At 46.1% G+C, this 25,889-nt stretch overlaps 1 protein-coding gene across 2 annotated transcripts in view; it reads left to right on the top strand.

Moving 5' to 3' along the window:
- LOC144495138 (storkhead-box protein 2-like) overlaps positions 1-25,889 on the top strand; it is a 333,400-nt gene that overhangs the window by 25,943 nt on the left and 281,568 nt on the right. The window lies entirely within an intron of this gene.

The following is a 25,889-nucleotide window of genomic DNA, read 5'->3' as shown; positions in this document are numbered from 1 at the left end:
CTTTATAGATGTGGATATTCATACGCTTCACATTTTCTTGCTCTGCAAGGATTTTGCTGTCTTTTCTGACAGAGCTTTTTCATGCATGGATATCATGTTTCATGGCGGTAAAACATTCCAAGAAGAGTTTGCCACCCTCCCGCACACCTTTTCATGACCTTACTTATTACCATGGTTACTGTCTTAGCAACAAACTATATAATTAACCTGGACCTCTTCAGTGATTCAGGGCATTACTTTTGTTCTAATATTTATTCTGTTGTGTATGCTCTCATTCTTTGGTTTTAGTTGGCTGTACTTGTCTGGGTTGCACTAAAGTACAGGAGCTTTTGAGCTAAGGCAATAGTCTCAATGGTTACTTTTAAGCTCTTGCTTCCATTCCTGTGGACAAAAGGGTAAAACCGGTGTGTGCTTCTAATTAACTACCTGCCTCACACTGTATTTCATAGAGCTACAGTCTACACTTTCCATAGTGAAGCTCTCAGGATGGCCTTTCCAAAGCAAACAACTTAACAAGGCAAAAAACACAATTGAGTGAGTGCATATTTGGATTTTGCAATACCCTTAACAACTTAATACCCTGCTTTCCCATGGCTCTAATGTTTTATTCAGTGAGTAGCTAAGCCATGTAGACAAAACGAAATCCCCGGTCTATGCAGCATTTGCAGATCACAGCTGAGCTAGCAGTAGAGTGCAGCAATTTGCCTCAATACCCCTAGGCTATGGAGCCAAAGGTTCACACTCCTCGTGACCACCAGCCCTTAACCCAGGGTTTTCCAAATTTTTCCAGCCACAGAACCCCTTTGACCTCTCAGGAGTACTGACAGAACCCCTTAGAAACATTAAAAAAACAAATTTATACAAGTCTTCTATTTCTTATATGTTTACATGTACTGAAATTAAAATGTTCTTTTATTCAACCCCTTTGTTATGTCATTGCTAATGGGAGAGTGCTGCTGCACACATACACACTCTCACACACACACACTGTCAGACTCCCACCTCTTTTGCTCCCACACAATAACCTCTCATATACACACTCACCTGTCTCTCTCTCTCTCTTTCATGGACATTCATTTCACCTCCTTCTCTCACACACACTCACCTCTCTCTCACACATATATTCACTTCTGTATCACACACAGACTCTCACCTCTCTTACACATCTCTCACACACACTCTCACCTCTCACTTATACACATATATTCACTTCTCTCTCACTCACGTTCTCACCACTCTCTCACACGCACACTCATCTCTCTCTCTCTCTCTCTCTCTCACACACGATCACACGTATACACACTTACTTTCTCTCTCTATTGCTCCCACGTCCACCTTCCCTCCCACCTCAGCCTTTACCACCCTCCACCCTCCCCTGGCATCTCGGCCATGATCTTATCGAATGGTGGAGCAAGCTCGAGGGGCCAGATGGCCTACTGCTGGTCTTAGTTCTTATGTTCTTATGTAAATGTATAGGGTTATGGGGATAGGGCGGAGGAAAGGGCCTGGATAAGATACTCTGTCAGAGAGTCTCGATGGGCCAAATGGCCTCCTTCTGCATTGTAAGGATTCTATCTCCCACTCTCCCTGTGTGCAGGTCCCCTCCGTGGTCTGGGCTGGGGCAAGGGCTGGGGCTGGGGCCCCCTCAACACTCAACCCCCTTCCCCCCAGTTCCGGCCTTGGTTCCTCCCATCAGCCCTGGCCTCAGGCCAGGTCTCTCCCACCCCTTGGCTGTGGTCGACCTCGCTCTGCCATCCGGTCACCTTCGCTCTCGGCCTTGTCTGTGGTTTTCAGTATTAACTCTACCACTATTTTCAGCTTGTCCAATAAGAGACTAGCTTCTCAATGTATTAGCTGCTGATAGGCTGATTAGTGTGCCTATCAGTAGCCAATACAGTGCCCAAACCGCTTTCGATTGGACAAGCTGGAAGAACAACTTCTTTCAAATTTAAAATGGCCAAACTTACCACAAAAGGCCAGGATTCTATGGAAACCAGTTTGGGAAATATTCCCATTCTGGCAGATCGGGACAGGAGCAACACACACTGCTGATGTTCAGAGATGAATATTGGTCATAGGAATCAGAACCACTTTAGTTAGGACCATAACTCATGAAGGGACTAAGAGGGTGCAGTGGATCTTAAAAATGTGCAGAGAGCATTGCACCAGATTGTGTTCTCTTAGTGCAACCTTTAATTTTTTGGTTGGGTTTTGTATTAATTCTAGGTCCCAATTTTTTTTTGCAGAACTCAGGAAGGATCTGCGTGTCCTGGTACATGATTAGGAAGGCAAGTGGAATGTTGTCATTTATTGCAAGGGGCGGCACGGTGGCACAGGGGTTAGCACTGCTGTGTCACAGTGCCTGGGACCTGGGTTTGATTCCAGCCTTGGGTGGCTGCCTGTGTGGTGTTTGCTTGTTCTCCCCATGTCTGCGTGGGTTTCCTCCGGGTGCTCCGGTTTCCTCCCACATTCCAAAGATGTATAGGTTTGATGGATTAGCCATGGAAAATGCATGGGGCTATAGGGATACAAAGAACAAAGAAAAATACAACACAGGATCAGCCCTTTGGCCCTCCAAGCCTGTGCCGATCATGATGCCCGAATTAAACTAAAAAAAACTAATAAAGGCTAAAAAACTTTAAAAAATTAAACTAAACAAAAACTAAAAAAGCTAAAAAACTAAAATAACTAAACTAAAAAAGGGCCATAGAGGGATATGGCCGTACACGGGCCATATCCCTCTATTTCCTCCCTATTCATGGACCCATCCAGATGCCTCTTAAATGTTGCTAATGTGCCTGCTTCCACCACCTCCTTTGGCAGCGCATTCCAGGTACCCACCACCCTCTATGTGAAAAACTTTCCCCCACACATCTCCCATAAACTTTCCCCTCTCATCTTGAACCTGTGCCCCCTTGTAATTGACACTTTCACCCTGTGAAAAAGCCTGTGACCATTCACCCTGTCTATGCCTCTCATAATTTTGTAGACCTCTATCTTGGGCGGCACGGTAGCACAGTGGTTAGCATGGGCGGCACGGTAGCACAGTGGTTAGCACTGCTGCTTCACAGCTCCAGGGACCTGGGTTCGATTCCCGGCTTGGGTCACTGTCTGTGTGGAGTTTGCACATTCTCCTCGTGTCTGCGTGGGTTTCCTCCGGGTGCTCCGGTTTCCTCCCACAGTCCAAAGATATGCGGATTAGGTTGATTGGCCATGATAAAATTGCCCCTTAGTGTCCTGGGATGCGTAGATTAGAGGGATTAGCGGGTAAAATATGTAGGGATATGGGGGCAGGGCCTGGGTGGGATTGTGGTCGGTGCAGACTCGATGGGCCGAGTGGCCTCTTTCTGTACTGTAGGGTTTCTATGATTTCTATGATTCTATCAGGTCTCCCCTCAGCCTCCGTCTTTCCAGTGAAAATAATCCTAGTTTATTCCACCTCTCCTCATAGTCAGAGGGGAGGACATGGATGGGATGCTCTGTCAGAGAGTGGGTGCGGCCCCAGTGGACAGGACCTTAGAGTGATCACATCAGGAGTACCGTGTACAGTTTTGATCTCCTTATTTGAAAAAGGGATAGGGAAAGAACAAAGAGAACAAAGAACAGTACAGCACAGGAAACAGGCCCTTCGGCCCTCCAAGCCTGTGCCGCTCCTTGGTCCAACTAGACCAATCGTTTGTATCCCTCCATTCCCAGGCTGCTCATGTGACTATCCAGGTAAGTCTTAAACGATGTCAGCGTGCCTGCCTCCACCACCCTACTTGGCAGTGCATTCCAGGCCCCCACCACCCTCTGTGTAAAAAACGTCCCTCTAATGTCTGAGTTATACTTCGCCCCTCTCAGCTTGAGCCCGTGACCCCTCGTGAACGTCACTTCTGATCTGGGAAAAGACAATATCATTGTGTTAGAAGCTATACAGAGAAAGTTCATTCCTGAGATGGAGGGCTTATCTTATGAAGATAGGTTAGACCTAAACCATTGTTCAAGTGCGAGGTGATCTTTTGAAACACGTAAGATCCTGAGGGGAATTGGTAGGGTGATTACAGGGAGTTTGCTGCCTCTTGTGGATGTGGAGGCTTTGGAGAGGGTACAGAAAAGATTTACCAGGATGTTGCCTGGTATGGAGGGCATTAGCTATGAGGAGAGGTTGGAGAAACTTGGTTTGTTCTCACTGGAACAACGGAGGTTGAGGGGCAGCCTGATAGAAGTCTATAAGATTATGAGAGGCATGGACAGAGTGGATAGTCAGAAGATCTTTCCCAGGGTGGAAGAGTCAATTACTAGAGGGCACAGGTTTAAGGTGCGAGGGGCAAAGTTTAAAGGAGATGTACGAGGCAGATGTTTTACACAGAGAGTAGTGGGTGCCTGGAACCCGTTGCCGGGGGAGGTAGTGGAAGCGGATAGGTAGTGACTTTTAAGCGGCGTCTTGACAAATACATGAATAGGATGGGAATAGAGGGATATGGTACCCGGAAGGGTAGGGGGTTTTAGTTCAGTCAGGCAACATGGTCGGTGCAGGCTTGGAGGGCTGAAGGGCCTGTTCCTGTGCTGTAATTTTCTTTGTTCTTTGTGAGGGAGACTAGAACTAGAGGTCAAGAATAAGAGATGTCCCTTTTAAAACGGAAGTGAAGAGAAATTGTTGTCCTCAGAGGGTTGTTGATCTGTGGAGTCAACATCATTGAATTGATTCAAGGCTGAGTTAGATAGGTTTTTGACAGACATGGGCTGCGATTCTCCTATGGCAGCCGATTCACAGGGTTCACGCCCCACTTGCGTCTCCCAGCGCCAGATTACCAGCGACGTCTGGTCCACACCGGAAATCGGCGGGGAGACGCACAGACCATTAAAATGTCCATTTTAATATAAGTTAATCTCATTAGTGCGCCCGGGACTGATGTCTCCGGGCGCGCTAGCATCACCCACCCCGCCAGAGCGTTTCACTCCAATGGGGATCAAACTAACTCCCCACAAATGGGGAACTAGCGGCCCGACCCTGCTGGAATGTGAAGGAGGGACAACTGGGCCCCCCCCAGAGGGTTGGGCTGGGCTGGGGGATGCCCCCTGGGTGTTGGCACCTTGTGGAGATGCCGGCGTTGGACTGGGGTAAACACAGTAAGGAGTCTAACAATATTGTTGGCACCTTGGCAGTGCCAGCCTGTGCCCCCTGGCGCTGCCCAAGGGGCAAAGTGCCACTCTCCAGGGAGCACCTTGGCCCTGCCCATTGGGCATGGGGCAATGCCAAGGGGGTGGGGCACATGGGGCGGGGCCTAAGGGCATGGCCTGATGGGGGCGGGGCCTAGGGGCAACAGTGGGGGGTCCAGCTGCCACTCTGCAGTCGGGATCGGTGGGGGAAGGAGGGAGGCCAGCGATTGGGGCGGGCTGTGGTGAGGGGTGGGGTAGGGGGGAGGGTTAAGTTCCCAGAACATTAGCTGAGCTTCTGGATTAATAGTCTTGGGATAATGCACTAGCCATTGCCTCCCTGTGTGTAATGGGAGCACACTCCCTCCAGTGACCCAAAAAGCTAACCTGCTTCCCCCCGCCCACCTCCAAATTCTGCATCACTTCTACTAGTTGCCATGCAGAATTTATGTAATGGTGCCGTGCCATTATTTGGCTATGAAGTCTATGAAGTGCCTTTACACTTGTTGTCGGAACCAATAGATTACGCGATTATTTTTGCTGATCGGTCTTTGCAAAAGACGAGATATATTTTGAAAGAATTTGTAGCCCTTGTAGAGTTTGCTGAAGTCAAATGCAGAAGTGTTATACTTCTAAAATTATCCATCACTGGGACATGAATACCTTCTATCACGGATTAGAAATACACCGGAAGTTGCTTGGTCTTCTCTCAGAAGTAACAGAATATTGAGCAGGAACGGTCTGTGTGAAAGATATCTTGTGCCTACCAGCAAGTATCAAAGGAGCCACCCATTCACCCTATCGACAGATTAGATGTGAGTCCATGTGAATCACAGGCCAAGATTGAAGAAATACAGTGTGAAAATTCAACAGGATGTGTTACAATGCAGTATCATTTTAAGGTATTAAGATGATATCATAAACCAATGGCGCTCATTATATTGGAGTTGAACGCTCTAACATTATATTCCAGTTCACTGAAGCTTTTATGTTGCACACCAGTTACTCATTGAATGTGAAGCAGAAAACATAGCTTAAAGCCAATTTGATATTATCTGGAATCTGATGTTTGTTCTAAATCCCTGGATATAGATATACTCTTGATATCAGTAATTGCTATTCAGGCTTGCATGCAAAGCTCAAAGTGAAGTGGTAAATACAGATTCAGTGCATGTCTTGTGTTGGCTGGAATTTAATCTGGTTTAGATGGGTCAAGTGCTCAATTTGCCTGTTCAGGTCAACAAGACAGATTCCACTTTGCTGGTCTGTATTTGGTGACAATAACTCACACCTATGTGAGGTCATATGTTTAGAAGAATCTCCCAAATTACCTTATATGAAGTGTAGTCTCCTGTGTAGGAGAAAGGAAGGATAACGGGGAAAGGGTGGAAATACTTGTGTATCTGGCTCATCTAAAACTCTACTGCTCACCAACCTACTAATCAACAGCCAAGTGATGGAAGATATCATTGGCAGTGCTATCAAGCAGCATTTATCCAGCAATAATCTTCTCATCAGTACTAAGTTTAGCTTCTGCCAGGGCCACTCAGTGCCAGACAACCTTGGTCCAAACATGGACAAAAGAGCTGAACTCAAGAGGTGAGGTGAGAGCAATTAGACAAAGAACAGACAAAGAACAAAGAAAATTACAGCACAGGAATAGGCCCTTCAACCCTCCAAGCCTGCACCGACCATGCTGCCTGACTTAACTAAAACCCCCTATCCTTCCGGGGATCATATCTTTCTATTCCCATCCTATTCGTGTACTTGTCAAGACACCCCTTAAAAGTCACTACCGCATCCGCTTCCACTACCTCCCCCGGCAAGGAGTTCCAGGCACCCACTACTCTCTGTGTAAAAAATCTGCCTCGTACATCTACTTTAAACCTTGTCCCTCGCACCTTAAACTATGCCCCCTAGTAATTAACTCTTCCACCCTGGGAAAAATCTTCTGACTATCCACTCTGTCCATGCCTCTCATAATCTTGTAGACTTCTATCAGGCCTCCCCTCAACCTCCGTCGCTCCGGTGAGAACAAACCAAGTTTCTCCAACCCCTCCTCATAGCTAATGCCCTCCATACCAGGCAACACCCTGGTAAATCTTTTCTGTACCCTCTCCAAAGCCTCCACATCCTACTGATAGTGTGGCAACCAGAATTGAATGCTATATTCCACTATATTATAGTGTGTCCTCACTAAGGTTCTATAAAACTGCAACATGACTTGCCAATTTTTAAACTCAATACCCCGGCAGATGAAGGCAAGCATGCCGTATGTCTTCTTGACTACCTTCTCCACCTGCATTGCCACTTTCAGTGACCTGTGTACCTGTACACTCAGATCCCTTTGCCTATCAATACTCTTAAGGGTTCTGCCATTTCCTGTATATTTCCTATCTGTATTAGACCTTCCAAAATGCATTACCTCACATTTGTCCGGATTAAACTCCATCTGCCATCTCTCCACCCAAGTCTCCAACTGATCTATATCCTGCTGTATCCTCTGATGGTCCTCATCGCTATCCGCAAATCCACCAACCTTTGTGTCGTCTGCAAACTTACTAATCAATCCAGTTACATTTTCCTCCAAATCATTTATATATATTACAAACAGCAAAGGTCCCAGCACTGATCCCTGAGGAACGCCACTGTCACAGCCCTCCATTCAGAAACACACCCTTCCACTGCTACCCTCTGTCTTCTTTGACCGAGCCAGTTATGTATCCACGTTGCCAGCTCACCTCTGATCCCATGTGACTTCACCTTCTTCACCAGTCTGCCTTGAGGGATTTTGTCAAAAGTCTTACTGAAGTCCATGTAGACAACATCCACTGCCCTACCCTCATCAATCATCTTCGTCCCTTCCTCGAAAAACTCGATCAAGTTCATGAGACATGACCTCCCCTTCACAAAACCATGTTGCCTCTCACTAATACATCCACTTATTTCCAAGTGGGAATAAATCCTGTCTTGAAGAATCCTCTCCAATAATTTCCCGACCACTGATGTATGGCTCACCGGCCTGTAATTACCTGGATTATTCCTGCTACCCTTCTTAAACAAAGGAACAACATTGGCTGTTCTCCAATCCTCTGGAACCTCCTCTGTAGTCATGATGTGGAGATGCCGGTGTTGGACTGGGGTAAACACAGTAAGAAGTTTAACAACACCAGGTTAAAGTCCAACAGGTTTATTTGGTAGCAAAAGCCATACAAGCTTTCGGAGCTGCAAGCCCCTTCTTCAGGTGAGTGGGAATTCTGTTCACAAACAGAGCATGTAAAGACACAAACTCAATTTACATGAATAATGGTTGGAATGCGAATACTTACAACTAATCAAGTCTTTAAGAAACAAAACAATGTGAGTGGAGAGAGCATCAAGACAGGCTAAAAAGATGTGTATTGTCTCCAGACAAGACAGCCAGTGAAACTCTGGGGGGGTTACAAATAGTGCGCCATGAACCCAATATCCCGGTTGAGGCCGTCCTCGTGTGTGCGGAACTTGGCTATCAGTTTCTGCTCAGCGACTCTGTGCCGTCGTGTGTCGCGAAGGCCGCCTTGGAGAACGCTTACCCGAATATCAGAGGCCGAATGCCCGTGACCGCTGAAGTGCTCCCCAACAGGAAGAGAACCGTCTTGCCTGGTGATTGTCGAGCGGTGTTCATTCATCCGTTGTCGCAGCGTCTGCATAGTTTCCCCAATGTACCATGCCTCGGGACATCCTTTCTTGCAGCATATCAGGTAGACAACGTTGGCCGAATTGCAAGAGTATGTACCGTGTACCTGGTGGATGGTGTTCTCACGTGAAATGATGGCATCTGTGTCGATGATCCGGCACGTCTTGCAGAGGTTGCTGTGGCAGGGTTGTGTGGTGTCATGGTCACTGTTCTCCTGAAGGCTGGGTAGTTTGCTGCGGACAATGGTCTGTTTGAGGTTGTGCGGTTGTTTGAAGGCAAGAAGTGGGGGTGTGGGGATGTTCGTCTTCATCAATGACATGTTGAAGGCTCCGGAGGAGATGCCGTAGCTTCTCCGCTCCGGGGAAGTACTGGACAACGAAGGGTACTCTGCCCACTGTGTCCCGTGTTTGTCTTCTGAGGAGGTCAGTGCGGGACACAGTGGACAGAGTACCCTTCGTTGTCCAGTACTTCCCCGGAGCGGAGAAGCTACGGCATCTCCTCCGGAGCCTTCAACATGTCATTGATGAAGACGAACATCTCGCCAAGGCCATCCCCACACCCCCACTTCTTGCCTTCAAACAACCGCACAACCTCAAACAGACCATTGTCCGCAGCAAACTACCCAGCCTTCAGGAGAACAGTGACCATGACACCACACAACCCTGCCACAGCAACCTCTGCAAGACGTGCCGGATCATCGACACAGATGCCATCATCTCACGTGAGAACACCATCCACCAGGTACACGGTACATACTCTTGCAACTCGGCCAACGTTGTCTACCTGATACGCTGCAAGAAATGATGTCCCGAGGCATGGTACATTGGGGAAACTATGCAGACGCTGCGACAACGGATGAATGAACACCGCTCGACAATCACCAGGCAAGACTGTTCTCTTCCTGTTGGGGAGCACTTCAGCGGTCACGGGCATTCGGCCTCTGATATTCGGGTAAGCGTTCTCCAAGGCGGCCTTCGCGACACACGACGGCGCAGAGTCGCTGAGCAGAAACTGATAGCCAAGTTCCGCACACACGAGGACGGCCTCAACCGGGATATTGGGTTCATGGCACACTATTTGTAACCCCCACAGAGTTTCACTGGCTGTCTTGTCTGGAGACAATGCACATCTTTTTAGCCTGTCTTGATGGCTCTCTCCACTCACATTGTTTTGTTTCTTAAAGACTTGATTAGTTGTAAGTATTCACATTCCAACCATTATTCATGTAAATTGAGTTTGTGTCTTTATATGCTCTGTTTGTGAACAGAATTCCCACTCACCTGAAGAAGGGGCTTGCAGCTCCGAAAGCTTGTGTGGCTTTTGCTACCAAATAAACCTGTTGGACTTTAACCTGGTGTTGTTAAACTTCTTACCTCCTCTGTAACCAGTGAGGATACAAAGAATACTCTCAAGGCCCCAGCAATTTCCTCCCTTGCCTCTCTCAGTATTCGGGGGTATATCCCATCAGGCCCTGGGGACTTGTCTACCTTAATGTTTCTCAAAAACCCCAATACCTCCTCCTTTTTGATCTCAATATGACTCAAACTATCTACACATCCTTTCCCAGACTCATCATCCACCAAGTCCTTCTCTTTGGCGAATACTGACGCAAAGTACTCATTTAATACCTCGCCCATTTCCTCTGGCTCCACGCATAGATTCCCTCCCTTGTCCTTGAGTGGGCCAACCCTCTCCCTGGCTACCCTCTTGCTCTTTATATATGTATAAAAGCCTTGGGATTTTCCTTAATCCTGCTGGCCAATGCTTTTTCATGACCCCTTTTAGCCCTTCTTACACCTTGCTTAAGTTTCTTTCCACTTTCCTTCTATTCCACACTTGCTTCGTGTGTTCCCAGCCTCCTAGCTTTGTCAAATGCTTCCTTTTCCTCTTTGACTAGGACGACCCTTGACATGAAGGCAGCTTTTAACCAAGTGTAATATTAAGGATCTTGAAGAAAATTGTAGTGAATGGGAATCAGGGGAAACTCTCCGATGGTTGGCATCAAACCTTGCACAAAGGAAGAGGGTTGTGGTTCTTCAAGGCCAGCCATCTTAGCCCCAGGGTGGCAGGGAGTGTAAAATCCAGCCTGTAGTCACATTCAGTGGAGCCCAGAATTATAATTTCTTGAGCTGTGACACTACCCTCGTGGGTAAGTTTTTTTTCACAATGCTAATTATTACACACAATGTTCATTGAGACAATACTCAGGGATCTGTCCTTGTTACAAGTATTCAGAAACAAGTGTACTTGCCAATCTTTTTAAAAATTGATATGAACAAAGGTGTTCCAGTAATGCTCAAAAGAGATAAATCTAGAAAGGATTCTGTGGACAATGAACAATTACTGCAACTGCATTTTCACTCTTTTTTCGGTGAGTAACATTAGGAACTTGTCCTTGCTCTTTGCATGTTCTACCAACAGCAGCAGTGATGTCAGGGGATGATTATCCTAGTATTATTGCTTCCGCCTAAGCATTGTTCTCAATCTTCAGAACTCGTTTGAAGATTAGAAAGAAATGACAGTATCCTACAAAATTATACTCAATGTACTCAGGTTTCAGATAACGATTAAAGATGCTCTTTTGGAGAGTCAATGGGTAGGACTTTACAGCCTCGCCTGAGCGACACCAGAAATTCCCGCCCAAAGTCAATGGGCATTTCCGTTGTCCTGCCCCTCGCTCGCTCCGATTCTGTGGCGGGTTGAGGTGGTAGAATTCCAGCAGATGGGTCGAATGGCCTCCTTCTGCACTGCAAGATTCTATGGTTCTTTATCTTTGTCGTCGCTCCCTCCCTGCTACCCCCATCCTGCCCACACACAGCTGTCTCCAGGGGTCCAACAATGCTCCCTTCTGAAGTCCCCTGTGTGAAACCAGCAGTGGCCACAGCTCACTCTGGTGTTAACACGACTAGAGACCTGCTAGCCTCTTACTGAGTGGCAGCACTTGGGGTTGAGATTTCTGCCCTGCTTGGGAGGCCCAATGTTCCCCAGGTAAGTGTGTGATTCTTTTGGAATAGCATCAGGCCTTTCGGAGTAAAGCAATACGGCGTTCCCATCAGTTTACCAGCCAATGGCTGCCCTGTCACCAGGATTAAATTCTACTCTAGTTACAAGTAACAGAATTCACACTGACAGTACTAGCATTTCTCACCCGATGTTTTTCTAAATTTGTTCACCTTAAGTAACCTTACCTCAGTTGCTTTCCTTATTTTATTCTGCTGCTAAACCCTGGCAATGACAACAAAATATGTTAATTACAACATCAAAATTTGGCAGCAGTACTTGGTAGTGTTGGATTCTGATAGCTTTCTGAACAGACTGTTTTTGTAGTTTCTAAATACCTGCGTGTATTACATCCATGTACTGTTTCCAGTCCCTTGTTCGTTCACTCAATGTGCAATTTATTAATTCAGCTATCTTTATTGAAAGATACTGTTTTGGTGGACGCGGGTGTTACGTGAGCTGACGTCATTGGCTCACTTAATTTGGGATGAAGAATATGTCAGTTCCTAGCTTCGCTACTGTTAAAGAAAATTTTTAAAGAGCAACCTACATCGCGGTAAATGCACACAATATTACTTTATTTTGCGCTTACAATGGCCGTTGGGAATGATCAGAAGGATCTGCTCAAAGTTGTTCTGTTACAGCCATCTTTTATACAGATCATACGAGTATATTCAAGTCTGTACAGATCTAATTACATCAGCCAACTTTTATACAGATCTAATCAGACATTAGAGCGTTCAACCCCAATAAAAGAGCACCACTAGTTTATGGTATCATAATACCCTAAAATGATACTGTCCTGTAACACATCCTGTTGAATTTTCACACTGTATTTCTTCAAATTGAAATCTACCACCCCCCCCCCCCCACCACCACCACCACATGGACTCACATTTAACCTGTTGATAGGGTGAATGGGGGGCTCCTTTGATACTTGCTGGTAGGCACAAGATACCTTTCACCTTTTTGAGAGAAGACCAAGCAACTTTTGGTGTACTTTTAATCTGTGATGGAAAGTATTCATATCCATTCTGTACACATTCCTCAATACAATGGATTTCCTACCTTGTTTACCTAATAGGTCTTTACCAGAATACAATTACACCCATAATTAAATTACTTATGTGGTTGTAGCTTTTTTCCCCCTAGAACATTCTCTGAACTGCCTCTAATGCCACCCCTCCTTCCTCAAATAAGGAGACAAAAACTGGACACAATAGTCCAGATGTACCAAGACCAGCTCCAAGTCATACTTAGCCATGAAATTTCTTTGTTCACGAATTGCAGACATGCTTGCCAATCTTTTTGACAGGAACACATCCCACAATTTCTTGCAGAACTCATTTACCTACTCGAAATGTAAAAGCTGCCTTAGGACAGGTGCAAGTGCAGAGCTCCCATTGGGGAATGAGCTGCTGCTTTACTGTCCTTGTGCCACACTCTTGGATCCTTTTGCCTCTGCTGTGCCTCTACCCCTTCTAATGATTAAGACTATCAGTAGGTTGTGTGCATTGGAGAGGTTGGACTGATTGTTTAGTCATACTGAATGTGTGGGGTGGGTGGGAGAGCACAGATCATAGAACATAGAACAGTACAGCACAGGAACAAGCCCTTTGGCCCACAATGTTGTGCTGGAAATGAAAATAAATTAAACTAATTCCTTCTGCCTGCCTTTAGTCCATATCCCTCTATTCCTTGCACATTCATGTGCTTATCCAAAAGCCCCTTGAACAGTCCTGTCGTATCTGCCGATACCAGCACCGCATTCCAGACACTTACCATTCTCTGTGTAAAAAAACTTGCTCCTCACATCTCCTTTGAACTATCCCCCTCTCACTTTAAGTGCATGACCCCTAGTGTTAGACAGGTCTGAAAACGATCAGAAATACCAAGACCAACAGCACCTTAGCAAAGTACAGTAGATGTGTAAGAATGTCTTCTCGAAAGACTTTGAGAAAACTTGCTGTCAATCTCCAGGAATCTCTGTTGTATTGATATCAGGTGACTTATGGCTGTACTGCATACAAATGTTTGGAGGTAGATCCATGCCAGGGCAGTACCAACATAAATACAAGTAATTCACACCAGCAACAAAAGGTTTCAGTGGCCATGTCTTGGAACTGGTTTATACAATTGAGGAAATTTGCACCTTCTGCATGAATCAGTTGTTCAAAAGCAAAGTACTGTGCGGATGCTGGGAGTCTGAAATAAAAACAGAACTGCTGGAAATACTCATCAGGCAGCACGTGTGGAGTAAATCAGAGTTAACATTTCAAGTCATCGGAACCAGAGGAAAATAGAAGATGTAATAAGTTTTAAGCCAGTAGTAAAAGTTAAAGTTTTATTGATTAGTCACAAGCAAGGCTTATACTAACACTGCAATGAAGTTACTGTGAAACTCCCCTAATTGCCACACTCCAGTGCCTGTTTGGGTACACTGAGGGAGAATTTAGCATGGCCAATGCACCTAACCAGCACATTTTTCAGACTGTGGGAGGAAACCGGAGAACCCGGAGGAAACCCACGCAGACACGGGGAGAATGTGCAAACTCCACACAGATGGTAACCCAAGTCGGGTATCAAACCCAGGTCCCTGGCACTGTGAAGTAACAGTGCTAACCACTGTGTCACCGTGCTGCCCACAGGAGGGAGGGGGCAGGAAGCACAAAACGGAAGATCTGTGATAGGGTGGAGGGCAGGGGAGTTTAAATAACAAGAGGTTTCATGGTAGCCTGGGACTGAGCATCGTAAAGAAACAAACTATATGCCCAGACGAGGTGTGAATGCCCGCAGCAGCCACCTGAATGTACCATGCATTGCAACAAAGGGAGACTGGACCAGTAGGAAAAAAACACATACAACAAGAGGGAGGCAGAGGTTATGATCGGAAATTGGTGAAGTCTGTGTTGAGTGCAGAAGATTGTAGAGCAGCAAATCAAAAGTTGAGTTGCTGCTCCTTAAGCTTGTGCTGCGCTTCATTGGAACACTGTAGCGGGCCGAGGACAGAAAAGCTAGAGTGGGGACAAGGTGGAGAATTAGTATGGCCAACGACAGGGAGCTTGGGTTTATGTTTGCAGAGTGAATGGAGGTGTTTTGCGGAGCGATTGTTCAGTCTGTGTTTGTCTCCCCAGTGTAGAGGAAACCACATTGTAACAGTGAATATTGAATGTGCTAAATTGAAAAAAGTACAAGTAGATTGCTGAGTCACTTGCGAGGAGTGCCTGAGTCCTTGGGTGGTGGGAAGAGAGGAGGTTAAAAAGACACGTGGTATTTTTCCTGCACTTGCATGGAAAGGTGCTGTATGAAAGTGAGGCAGTGTTGATGGTGATTGAGGAGTGGACCATGGCGTGGTGGAGGGAATGGAGCCTTTGGAATGCTGAAAGGGGAGAGCAGGGGAAGATGGGCTTGGTGATGGCAACACATCGGAGGTGGCAGGAATACTGGAGCATGGTGCATTGAATACAGAGGCCTGTGGGGTGGAAGGTGAGGACAAGGGGATCGCTATCATGATTCTTAGAGGGAGGGGATAGGGTGACAGCAAAATGTGTGAACTAAGTTGTACATGTTGTTGGGCTCTTTCAACCACTGGGGAGAATCCTCAGTTGAGGAAAAAGGAAGATATATTGCAAGTGCCAGAATGGAAGTTGCATTATCTGAACAGAGGCAAGAGATACAGCGAAACTTGGAGAATGGAATAGAACCCATACCGGAAGCGTGGGGTGAGGGGAGATGTAGTCAGGGTAGCTGTGGAAGCTCATGAGTTGTAAGGAATATTAATTGATAGCATAAAGTTAAAGTTTATTTATTAGTCGCAAGTAGGCTTACATTAACATTGCAATGAAGTTACTGTGAAATTCCCCTAGTCGCCACACTCCGGCGCCTGTTCGGGTCAATGCACCTAACCAGCACTTTCAGACTGTGGGAAGAAACCGGAGCACCCAGAGGAAACCCACGCAGACACGGGGAGAATGTGCAAACTCCACACAGACAGTGACCCAAGCCAGGAATCGAATCCAGGTCCCTGGCACTGTGAGGCAGCAGTGCTAACCACTGTGCCACCGTGCCGCCCATATTTCCAGTCATAGAGACAGAGACGTTTCGGAAGCAAAGGGTAGCATTAGAGACAGATCAGAAGATGGTGAGAAGAAGGTGAGAAGAAGGTGAGAAGAATGGAGTTGAAATCAACCATGATTGAATGGTGGAGTGGACTCGATGGGCCGAATGGCCTTACTTCCGCTCCTATGTCTTATGGTCTTATGGTCTTAAGGTTGGAAATGGACAACAAAATCAATGAAATTTTCCAGTTTATAGCGAGATCAAGAAGCAACACTAATACAGCCACCAATGTACCAGGAAAGGAGATGAGGGAAGAAGCCTGAGTGGGGCTGGAATCAGGAATGTCGCACATATCTCACAAAAAGATAGGCACAGCTAGGACTTGTGCAGGGTAGCTATTACAGCACCTTTTATTTGGAGGAAGTGAGTGGCGTTGAATGAGAAGTTATTCATGATGTGGAGATGCCGGCATTGGACTGGGGTAGGCACAGTAATAAGTCACACAATGCCAGGTTAAAGTTCAACAGGTTTATTTGGAACCATGAGCTTTTGGAGCACCGCTCCTTCATCAAGTGAGTGATGAAGAAGCAGCGCTCAGAAAGCTTGTGACTCCAAATGAACCTGTTGGACTTTAACCTGGTGTCGTGAGACTTCTTATTGAGAAGTTGTTCAGTATGAGAACAAGTTCAGCTTGGCAGAGGAGGGCTAGTGATGGATGGGAATGGGTTGGGCCTCCTTTGAAGGAAGAAGCTATGAAACAGTCCTGGTGGGGGCTGGAGATGTGGCGGGATTGGGCATCCATGATGCAGAGGAAATAGTTACGGCTAGAAAACTGTTGAAATGATATCTGTCATTGGAAGAGTCATCGATGTGGGTAGGAAGATACAGGACAAGGGGGCAAGTAATGGAGTTGAGGTAGGAAGGAATACATTCAGTGGGGCAGGAACAGACTGAATTAGTTGTCTAATGAATTTTCTTGATCAGAAATGGCCACAATACAACCGTTGTACCATAGTTGCACTGAAAACGCCTCGGAATTTCTTGGCCATTGAGTTCAAAAAACTTTATACATCCCTTTTTTAATGATGAACGAGACCATTGATGGGCAACCTTGGCTAGTAAGTGAGCTGAAGGAGTGGACCTCCTTCATCTCTCGTGAGCCGCAAGATTGAAATCAGATTTGTTCACTAACCATGATCCGACAAATAAGATTAAATACATTTAATGCTCGCCAAATATTTCTTAACGAGTTATAGAAAATGCTTAATTATTTATACAGTAATAGAACTATCATCAACTTCAAATGGTGAAATCAATACATATATTTACACGAGGGCGCACATGGTTCTCACAGTCAATTTTGTGTGTAATCAGCATGCATTTCACTTCACTTGCCCTTGCTCTACATGCGTATCACTTCAGTCACCCCAGTAGGAAAAAAACTATGCAGACAGAAATCAGCGAAATGTAGCAACTCTGCACATCAGTAAACAAAATGTCTTGTGGGCCTCACTCTCAACCCAGATTGGCCACACGTTTCCCACCACTGAGCCAGACAGTTAGATACTGTTTTCAAGAGGCTGAAGACAAAGTGGCACAACAACCTTTGAACAAGTGTTTGACCTTGCAGCAGAGTGGTACAGTGGTTAGCAATGCTGCCTGACAGCACCTGGGACACAGGTTCAATTCCGGCCTCGGGTGACTGTCTGTCGGGAGTTTGCGCATTCCCCCCGTTTCTGCGTGGGGTTCCTCTGGGTGCTCCAGTTTCTTCCCACACTCCAAAGATGTGCAGGTTAGGTGGATTGGCCATGCTAAATTGCTCCTTAGTGTCAGGGGGACTAGCAGGATAAATACGTGGGGTTACCGGGATAGGGCCTGGCTGGGATTGTGGTTGATGCAGACTCCGTGGGTTGAATGGTCTCCTCCTGCACTGTAGGGATTCTATGATTCTTGCTTCTGCCCATTGCCTGAAGTTGTCATGCCCTTTGTGCATAAGTAACAGTGGGCATTATTAGCCTCAGAGGTCTTGTGGCACAGTGAGTAACTTCCCTACCTCTGAGCCAGAAGCTCTGGGTTCGAGTCCCACCCCAGGATTTGATGGTCAAGGAAAGTGTGTTCATAATGCGACCAAGCAGGTTGAGTGTGCCAACCTGCAAATCCTTCCAAACATGCCAAAGGCTGGTGGTAAGAGTGGGAGAGACTCCTGGTCAGCCACACTTGATGTGGAGTGGTTCCCCCTCAAGCTACAAGGCTCTGGTGACTGACTAGCGACCTGTTCCAGGAATTACTAGCTATGGAAACAGATGAAAGTCTGTCTTAGTGCATCACTAAGTGTGGGAAGAGAATTGGTAGCCTCACCGTTATTTTGGCAACAATTTATAGCCCAGTGTTGTGAAGACCAAAAGATTTGTGCTGATGTATCTTGGGCGCTGTCGTTGTTGGGGCACTGCAAATTGCCTCAGTGTGCATTGACAAGGGAAGACAATGTCAGCTGAGGTGAATGATCCTGATCAATATCCAGTGACACCTGCTGGGAAGTTCATGTGTGTGGTTATTAGGTAAAAGCAAGATTGGGCTTGTCTGTGATGTCCTGCGGAAACAATATATTGTACTTAATGACTCTGGTGGATATAAACAACTGCTCATCAAAGGATTATTTACCAAGATTGCGGTGCCCACCATGAACCTCACTCTACTGAATAGCAATTTTCTGAAATGCGCTGCCAACAGGAGATGTTCCCTGTCAAAAGCACAAGGTTGAGAAAATCAGTTGCTATTTCTTTGTTCAGTGCTATTACAATAACTCACTAATACTTGCTGTTTTGACTTAAACATGCATCACTATGGGTAGTATGTTTGACGTAGTCTACACGCTTGTTAGTGAGGCTGTTGACAAGGTCCCGCATGGAAGCCTGGTCAGAATGTAAATGTTCGGTATCTCAGGGGAAGTGGCAAGTTGGATCCAAAGTTGGCTCAATGTCAGGAATCAAAGGATAATGGTCGATGGGGTGATTTTGTGACTGGAATGCTGTTTCCAGTGGGGCTCCTCAGGGCTCAGTATTGGGTCCCTTGCTGGCTGTGCTGCATATCAATGATTTAGACTTAAACGTAGGGGGCATGATTAATAAGTTTGCAGCATCTGATCATTTACCTTCCTAATGTTTTCACATGACTTGGGATTCAGCAGAAAAATTGTAAAACATGCTTGATAACAATGCTGCCGATTGATGGTTGCCTGAAGGTTTTTGTTTTACATATTAAAGGAGTCTTCATTTCTTTCACTGCATTGCAAGTGTGGGAATTTACTGATTTGATTTGATTTATTATTTTCACATGTATCAGCATACAGTGAGAAGTATTGTTTTTTGCGCGCTATACAGACAAAGCATACCGTTCATAGGGAAGGAAAGGAGAGTGTGGAATGTAGTGTTACAGTCATAGCTAGGCTGTCGAGAAAGATCAACTTAATAAAAGGTAGGTCCATTCAAAAGACTGATACCAGCAGGGAAGAAACTGTTTTTGAGTCGGTTAGTACGTGGTCTCAGACTTTCGTATCTTTTTCACAATGGAAGAAGGTGGAAGAAAATATGGCTGGGTGTGTGGGGTCCTTAATTATGCTGGCTGCTTTTCCAAGGCAGCAGGAAATATATACAGTGTCAATGGATGGGAGGCTGGTTTGAGTGATGGCCTGTGCTTCGTTCACGACCCTTTGTAGTTTACTGCACTTAATTTACCAAGTTTATGGTGGGTTTAATTATGTTTTACAAGACATGCTGTTAGAATGATAGGAATAACATTTAATGGCAATATATTACAATTAAAAGAGTATATCAGGATAATGACATATAAACATTGACAGGTCATTCCAAAATACTGCTTATGTTTATAAGTATGTATATAAGTACAGCTTGGTATGGCTCCTGCTCTGCCCAAGACCGCAAGGAACTACAAAAGGTCGTGAATGTAGCCCAATCCATCACGCAAACCGGCCTCCCATCCATCGACTCTGTCCATACTTCCCGCTGCCTCGGCAAAGCAGCCAGCATAATTAAGGACCCCACGCACCCCAGACATTCCTTTTTCCACAATTTTCCCTTGGGGAAAAAGATACAAAGGTCTGCGGTCACATACCAACCGACGCAAGAACAGCTTCTTCCCTGCTGCTGTCAGATTTTTGAATGGACTTATCTTGCATTAAGTTGATCTTTCTCTACACCCTAGCTATAACTGTACCATTACATCCTGCACTCTCTCGTTTTGTTCTCTATGAACGGTATGTTTTGTCTGTATAGCGCGCAAGAAACAATACTTTTCATTGTATCCTAATGCATGTGACAATAGTAAATCAAATCAAAACAAATCAAGTCAAAGTAGGGGATACTGTAGATTAAATTGTCGAATGTGTTGGGTGGAATATTCTGGTCATGCCCGCAGCGGGAAGCTTGGCAGGGAGGGAACTGGACTTGGCATGAAGTCAAACATCAGTTTCCTGATGGCAGGATGAAATTTTGTTCCCAGGACTCTAAAGATGGACCGAATTACCCAATGAAGGATGTTGGGAAGTCTGTTTGCATGCTTTAGCAAATCTTGGGTGCTCATTAAAAAGCCAGCTCACCAGAATTAAGTTTCCCCCCCCCCCCCCCCCGCCTCTCCCCTCAAGTTACATTGCCCGCCAGTGAGTAATTAGAACGTTCACAGTTACAGCTGCATATAGGTGGCATGCTTCTGGGGAGGTGGGAGGTCACAGAAATGGACAAAACAGGTGGCTCAAAAAACAGGGCAAGTCAATATGGGCATGGGAATAATAACAGGAATAATAACAGGTGGAGGCTCAGAGAGGAGAGAAGGTGTGTGGAGGGTGATGGTTATAGGTTTATGGTTACAAAGGCTATCGGGGGAGGTTCAAGGATGACAGAAGAGAGAGGAATGGTCATATTGGGTGATCAATGATGGGGGAAGTTGGTGAATGCCAGGGGAAGGGTAGAAAGTAGTAGAATGAGTCTGGAATATGATGCAAACCATTGTATTGTCTACTGTACAATGCTGATGCTCTGAAACTGCGATCTCACCAGCTGGAAGGAGGGAGGGTCTTTATGCCTCAGTGGAATTGAAGGTGAGCGCAATTGGCTGACTAAAGGGACACCACAATGGTTGTGAGGCGACTGGACGAAAACTATGCTCAGTTGTGTTCTTCTTTCTATGGTGAAGCCCACACAGCAGCAAGTTAGCTTGCTGACTCATGGGTCAGATAGGCAACGTCTCCATGCACAGTCATGTCTGAACAGGGGGAGCACTCACCTCTGATTCCAGAGCAGAAGATCCCAGTCTATAACTAAAAAAAAGGCGATTACGCAAAAGCTGCAACTAATTATAGTAACTGCTTCCAAAGTGAAATGCACGTCATATACTATAATTCCATATGAAGCCATTAATAAAAATAGTTTTATGTGATTCATGTAGCTTTGATCCAATATGCAAAGAATTTTTTATGATTTGGAATGGGAGAGATGCGCAGTAGTTCCCCAGAATCTTCAGGGGTCATCACAAATTTGTTTAGCAGGGTAGGCTTTACAAATAGCCACTTCTCTTGTGGGGGGGAGCTGCATCCTTCGGGATTGCACAGCGGGAATACACATATGGAGGTCAGTGAGACTTCTGGGATTTTATATCCATTTAACTGAAGAGATGAAAGAATCCTCTGGGGCTCGTTGACTTCTTTGCATGAATTCTTAATGGGGCAACTGACTGTGCATGAAGCAAATACATAAAATTAACCCAGCGATCTCATCACAGATCATTTGGTTGCAAAAGGGCTGAAATAAAAAGTGGTGTGAACTCGTGTGCCTGTATATGTGCAGGCTGTAGCCTTGGTGGGAGGGTCTGTTTGTTTTTGCTTTGCTTAATTGATGTCAGTGCAAGTTTGATGTGTGTTAAATCAGTTTTGGGTGGTAGGCTGGGCTGCTGAGTTTCAGTTTTAAACCTCTATCCTTCACATTCGCCCTCCAGAATGTTAAAGGGCAGTTGAGCTGGAAATACAGCACAGTACAGAAAGCATACATTCATAATTAGCATTAGTGTACAGATATGTTCAATGTATTTTCATACGAGTGCATTAGGGCAGTATGGTGGCACAGTGGTGAGCTGCCTCACAGCGCCAGGGACCCGGGTTCAATGCCGACCTTGGGTAACTGTCTGTGTGGAGTTTGCATGTTCTCCCTGTGTCTGCTTGGGTTTATTCCGGGTGCTCTGATTCCCTTCCACAGTCCCATGGTGTGCAGGTAGGTGGATTGGCCATGCTAAATCATTCGTAGCGTGCCAAGATGTGTAGGTAAGGAGAATTAGAGAGGTAAATGTGTGGGATGATGGGGAAAGGGCCAGGTTGGGATGCTCTGTTAGAGAGTCGGAGCTGACTTGATGGGCCAAATGGCCTCCTTCTGCACCGTAGGGATTCTATCTATGAACTGGATTTCCAAATCTGCACAAGCACAGCTTGAAATCTTTAGTTGCACTGAATAGAGCACCACTGCTTCAAACGGTTACCTGTTTCCCAAAGACACACAGCACGGATTCACCGAGCTGCTGCTGCCTCCTTGGATCTTCAGGACCTCCTCCAAGCCCTCTTCAATTGCCAGGGCTTCTCCTGAGCCCTCCTCATGTGAGGTCTGCCAAATGCATCGCTCTTCCCATTTGAAGCTTCTTTCTCTGCTTCTCTCTTTCTTTTTAACTGACTTGGGACTCTTCCCTGTCTCTCTTCTGTGCCTGGGACTGTTCTTTTTGGGACCTCTCCCTGACCCCACTCCCTGTCCCCCTGCCTGGGACACTTTTCTTCAATGGTGCTTCGCTCCCACTCACATTGCCCTTTATGCACAGGTGCATTGGGTCCAAAGAACTGAGCATGTGTAGCCCACTGCCAGTGTGCATATGCACGGAAACAGGTCTGTTGTGACTTTGAGTTCCTGATTTCCCACTCTCCAGTGAGGTAAGTGTAGCTTTCATGGTCAATTTCTTAGTAACAGTACAAATAGACAAGACGAGTTGAGTGACCTCCTTCGGTGCTGGAACCGTTCGATGAATCTACATAAACAACATACAATACCGGATCACGTGAAATGGATAAAATTGCCTCCTGAGAGTTTGGTAGCTTCTTTTGTATCCAGATTTCTTCCCCTTACAGGGTGGCATATTTTCCAGGTGGCAAGAAGTTCATAAGTTCATAAGATATAGGAACAGAATTAGGCCATTCGGCCCATTGAGTCTGCTCCACCATCCACTCATGGCTGATATACTCCTCATCCCCATTTTCCTGCCTTCTCCCCATAACCCTTCAACCCATTACCAATTAAAAATCTGTCTAACTCCTCCTTAAATGTACTCACTGCCCCAGCATCCACCGCACTTTGGGGTGGCCAATTCCACAGATTCACAACCCTTTGAGAGAAGTAGTTTCTCCTCAACACTGTTTTAAATTTGCTACCCCTTATCCTAAGACCATGACCTCTCGTCCTGGAATGCCCCATCAGCGGAAGCATCCACTCCACATCTACTTTATCCATACCTTTTATCATCTTGTATACCTCAATTTGATCTCCCCTCATTCTTCTAAATTCCAGACTCCCAGAAGGAAAAAACAGTAAAAGCTGAGAAATGAAAATACTGGTCTGAACTGGCTGTGAACACTATGGAACACGAGTAAAAAGTGGGAAATAGGGGGGGGTGATTCTCCGAAAAGTGTTGAATTGGTGGGAAAACTGTTCTGGATCACGATTGTTTTATCAGCTCAACTTCACACTCGAATCTCCCCACTCTGTGCACTGAAGAGGTTCCAATCGTGAATATCATTAAAAACCCAGGGGGGCGGAGCCTATTCGCGCCAGAGCCTGACAGTTCTGGAACTCTGTGCATGCTCAGTGGCCCTGATCTGTCAGTCTCCCCGTTTGCTGGCCAGCCCGGGACCCCCGGGGTGCTAACCCTCCACCCCTCCCCCCCCCCCGCCCCCCACAGCCCGATTGCGACCCCCACATTCCCGTGCTAGCCCTGACCCCCCCTGCCCTGAAGCGCCCCGATGTCCAGCCCCCCGCACCCAGCAGTGGCGATCCCCCCACCCCCCTCGCCCCGGCAGACACCCACCCCCCGCCTGCCCAGGAGGCAGCCACCCCACACCCGACAGAAAAGTTGCAGATCGCAATGGGAGAATCGCCCCCAGGAGTGCTGGCCTGAACTATTTTTTCCTATTGGGTTAGGAAACTTGGGGGTACATGATCCTGACTTATCTCTGCTGGAAACCTCCTACATACAATTTTTGGATGGGCTTTATGCCTATCTCGACAGGGTATTCCCCGACCTGCAAAACTGCAAATCACCCTGACTTCCCCGAGTCTTTCCTTCTTTCACTTCGTAGAAGCCTTTAAATCTCAAGCTCTGAAATACCCTAATCGGTACTTCTTAAACCTGCATCTGACCCTTTTGAAGCTCGGCTTTGCCATGCACTCTGTGGCCTTTGGCCTTTAACCTAGATCTGAAAAGAAGCACGCCTTTAGTTGTTTTTGTTGGTTCGTTGCCAGTTTAAATGTCAACAAGGAAAACCTAATCTTGATTGGGGAGCGTAATAAGGGAATGGCGAACGTGGTTAGAACATGAGAAATTGTTTTTGGAAATCTTTTAAAAATGTATAATGAACCATCTTGCATTTTTAAAATCTGTGAATGTGGTAAAGTTTTTTCTGAAGGCATCGTTTGTGGGGCTGATGATTTTAAATGGATTGTTTTATATTGAAATAAACCAGGTGTAAAGATAATCATACTTTGTCTTCCCATATGTTGTTCATGATAACAGCAATTTAATGCCTTCTGGTGTAGAGAAAACACCACAAAAATTCATAGAGGCATCATCAGACAAAATTATAGACCTATCCAAAACCAAAACGAGACATTTGGAGACCTGATCAAAGAGGGGAACTTTAAAGACAGTTTTAAAGGGGGGGAGGGAGGTGGAGAGTTTTAGGAAGGAGTTCATGGTCGCTAAAGTAGGGCGGAAGGCATGGTAGAATCATAGAATCCCTACAGTGCAGGAGGAGGCCATTCGGCCCATTGAGACTGCACCGACAACCATCCCACCCAGATCCTATCCCTGCAACCTCACGCATTTACCCTGCTAAGCCCCCCCCCTCCCGACACTAAGGGGCAATTTAGCATGGCCAATCCACCTAGTGCACACATCTTTGTAGTGTGGGAGGAAACCGGAGCACCCAGAGGAAACCCACGCACACGAAGTGCTGGTGTGCGAGGAACAGGGCTGAAATATGTAATAGAGACAGGGAAGGTTAAAGCCATGGAGGAATTTAGACCACAAGGCCATAAGACATAGGAGCAGAATTAGGCCACTTGGCCCATCGAGTCTGCTCCGCCATTCAATCATGGCTAATATTTTTCTCATCCCCATTCTCCTGCCTTTTTCCCATAACCCCTGATCCTCTTATTAATCAAGGACCCATCTATCTCTGTCTTAAAGACACTCAATGACTTGGCCTCCACAGCCTTCAGTGGCAAAGAGTTCCACAGACTCACCATTCTCTGGCTGAAGAAATTCCTTCTCATCTCTGTTTTAAAGGATCGTCCTTCAGTCTGAGGTTGTGCTCTCTGGTTGTGCTCTCATGCAATTCCTGTCAAATTCTATTTTGGCGAGGGATTAAGTATGTGCACAGGGAACATCCTCTGGAAGCACACAGAGTAGGCAGATTGAGGCATCACTGACGACACCAGCGCAAGGTTCCAGTTAGCATTGACTCTTAAATATACTGAGCACCTGTCTTCTCACCAGCTAGTTAAATGGGTCAGCAACTAAAATCATAAGATGGTTAAAATACAGATTTAGGCCGTTTATCTTGTCGTGTCTCTGCTGGCTCACTCTGAGAATAATTGGGTGTCACAGTGGCACTGTGGTTAGCACTGCTGCCTCACAGCTCCAGGGACCTGGGTTCAATTCCCGACTTGGGTCACTGTCTGTGCGGAGTCTGCAC

Source organism: Mustelus asterias, chromosome 6, assembly GCF_964213995.1.
Source record: "Mustelus asterias chromosome 6, sMusAst1.hap1.1, whole genome shotgun sequence".
NCBI lineage: Eukaryota > Metazoa > Chordata > Chondrichthyes > Carcharhiniformes > Triakidae > Mustelus > Mustelus asterias.
The sequence above is the reverse complement of the archived record's forward strand: the minus strand, read 5'-3'. Positions and strand labels throughout refer to the sequence as shown.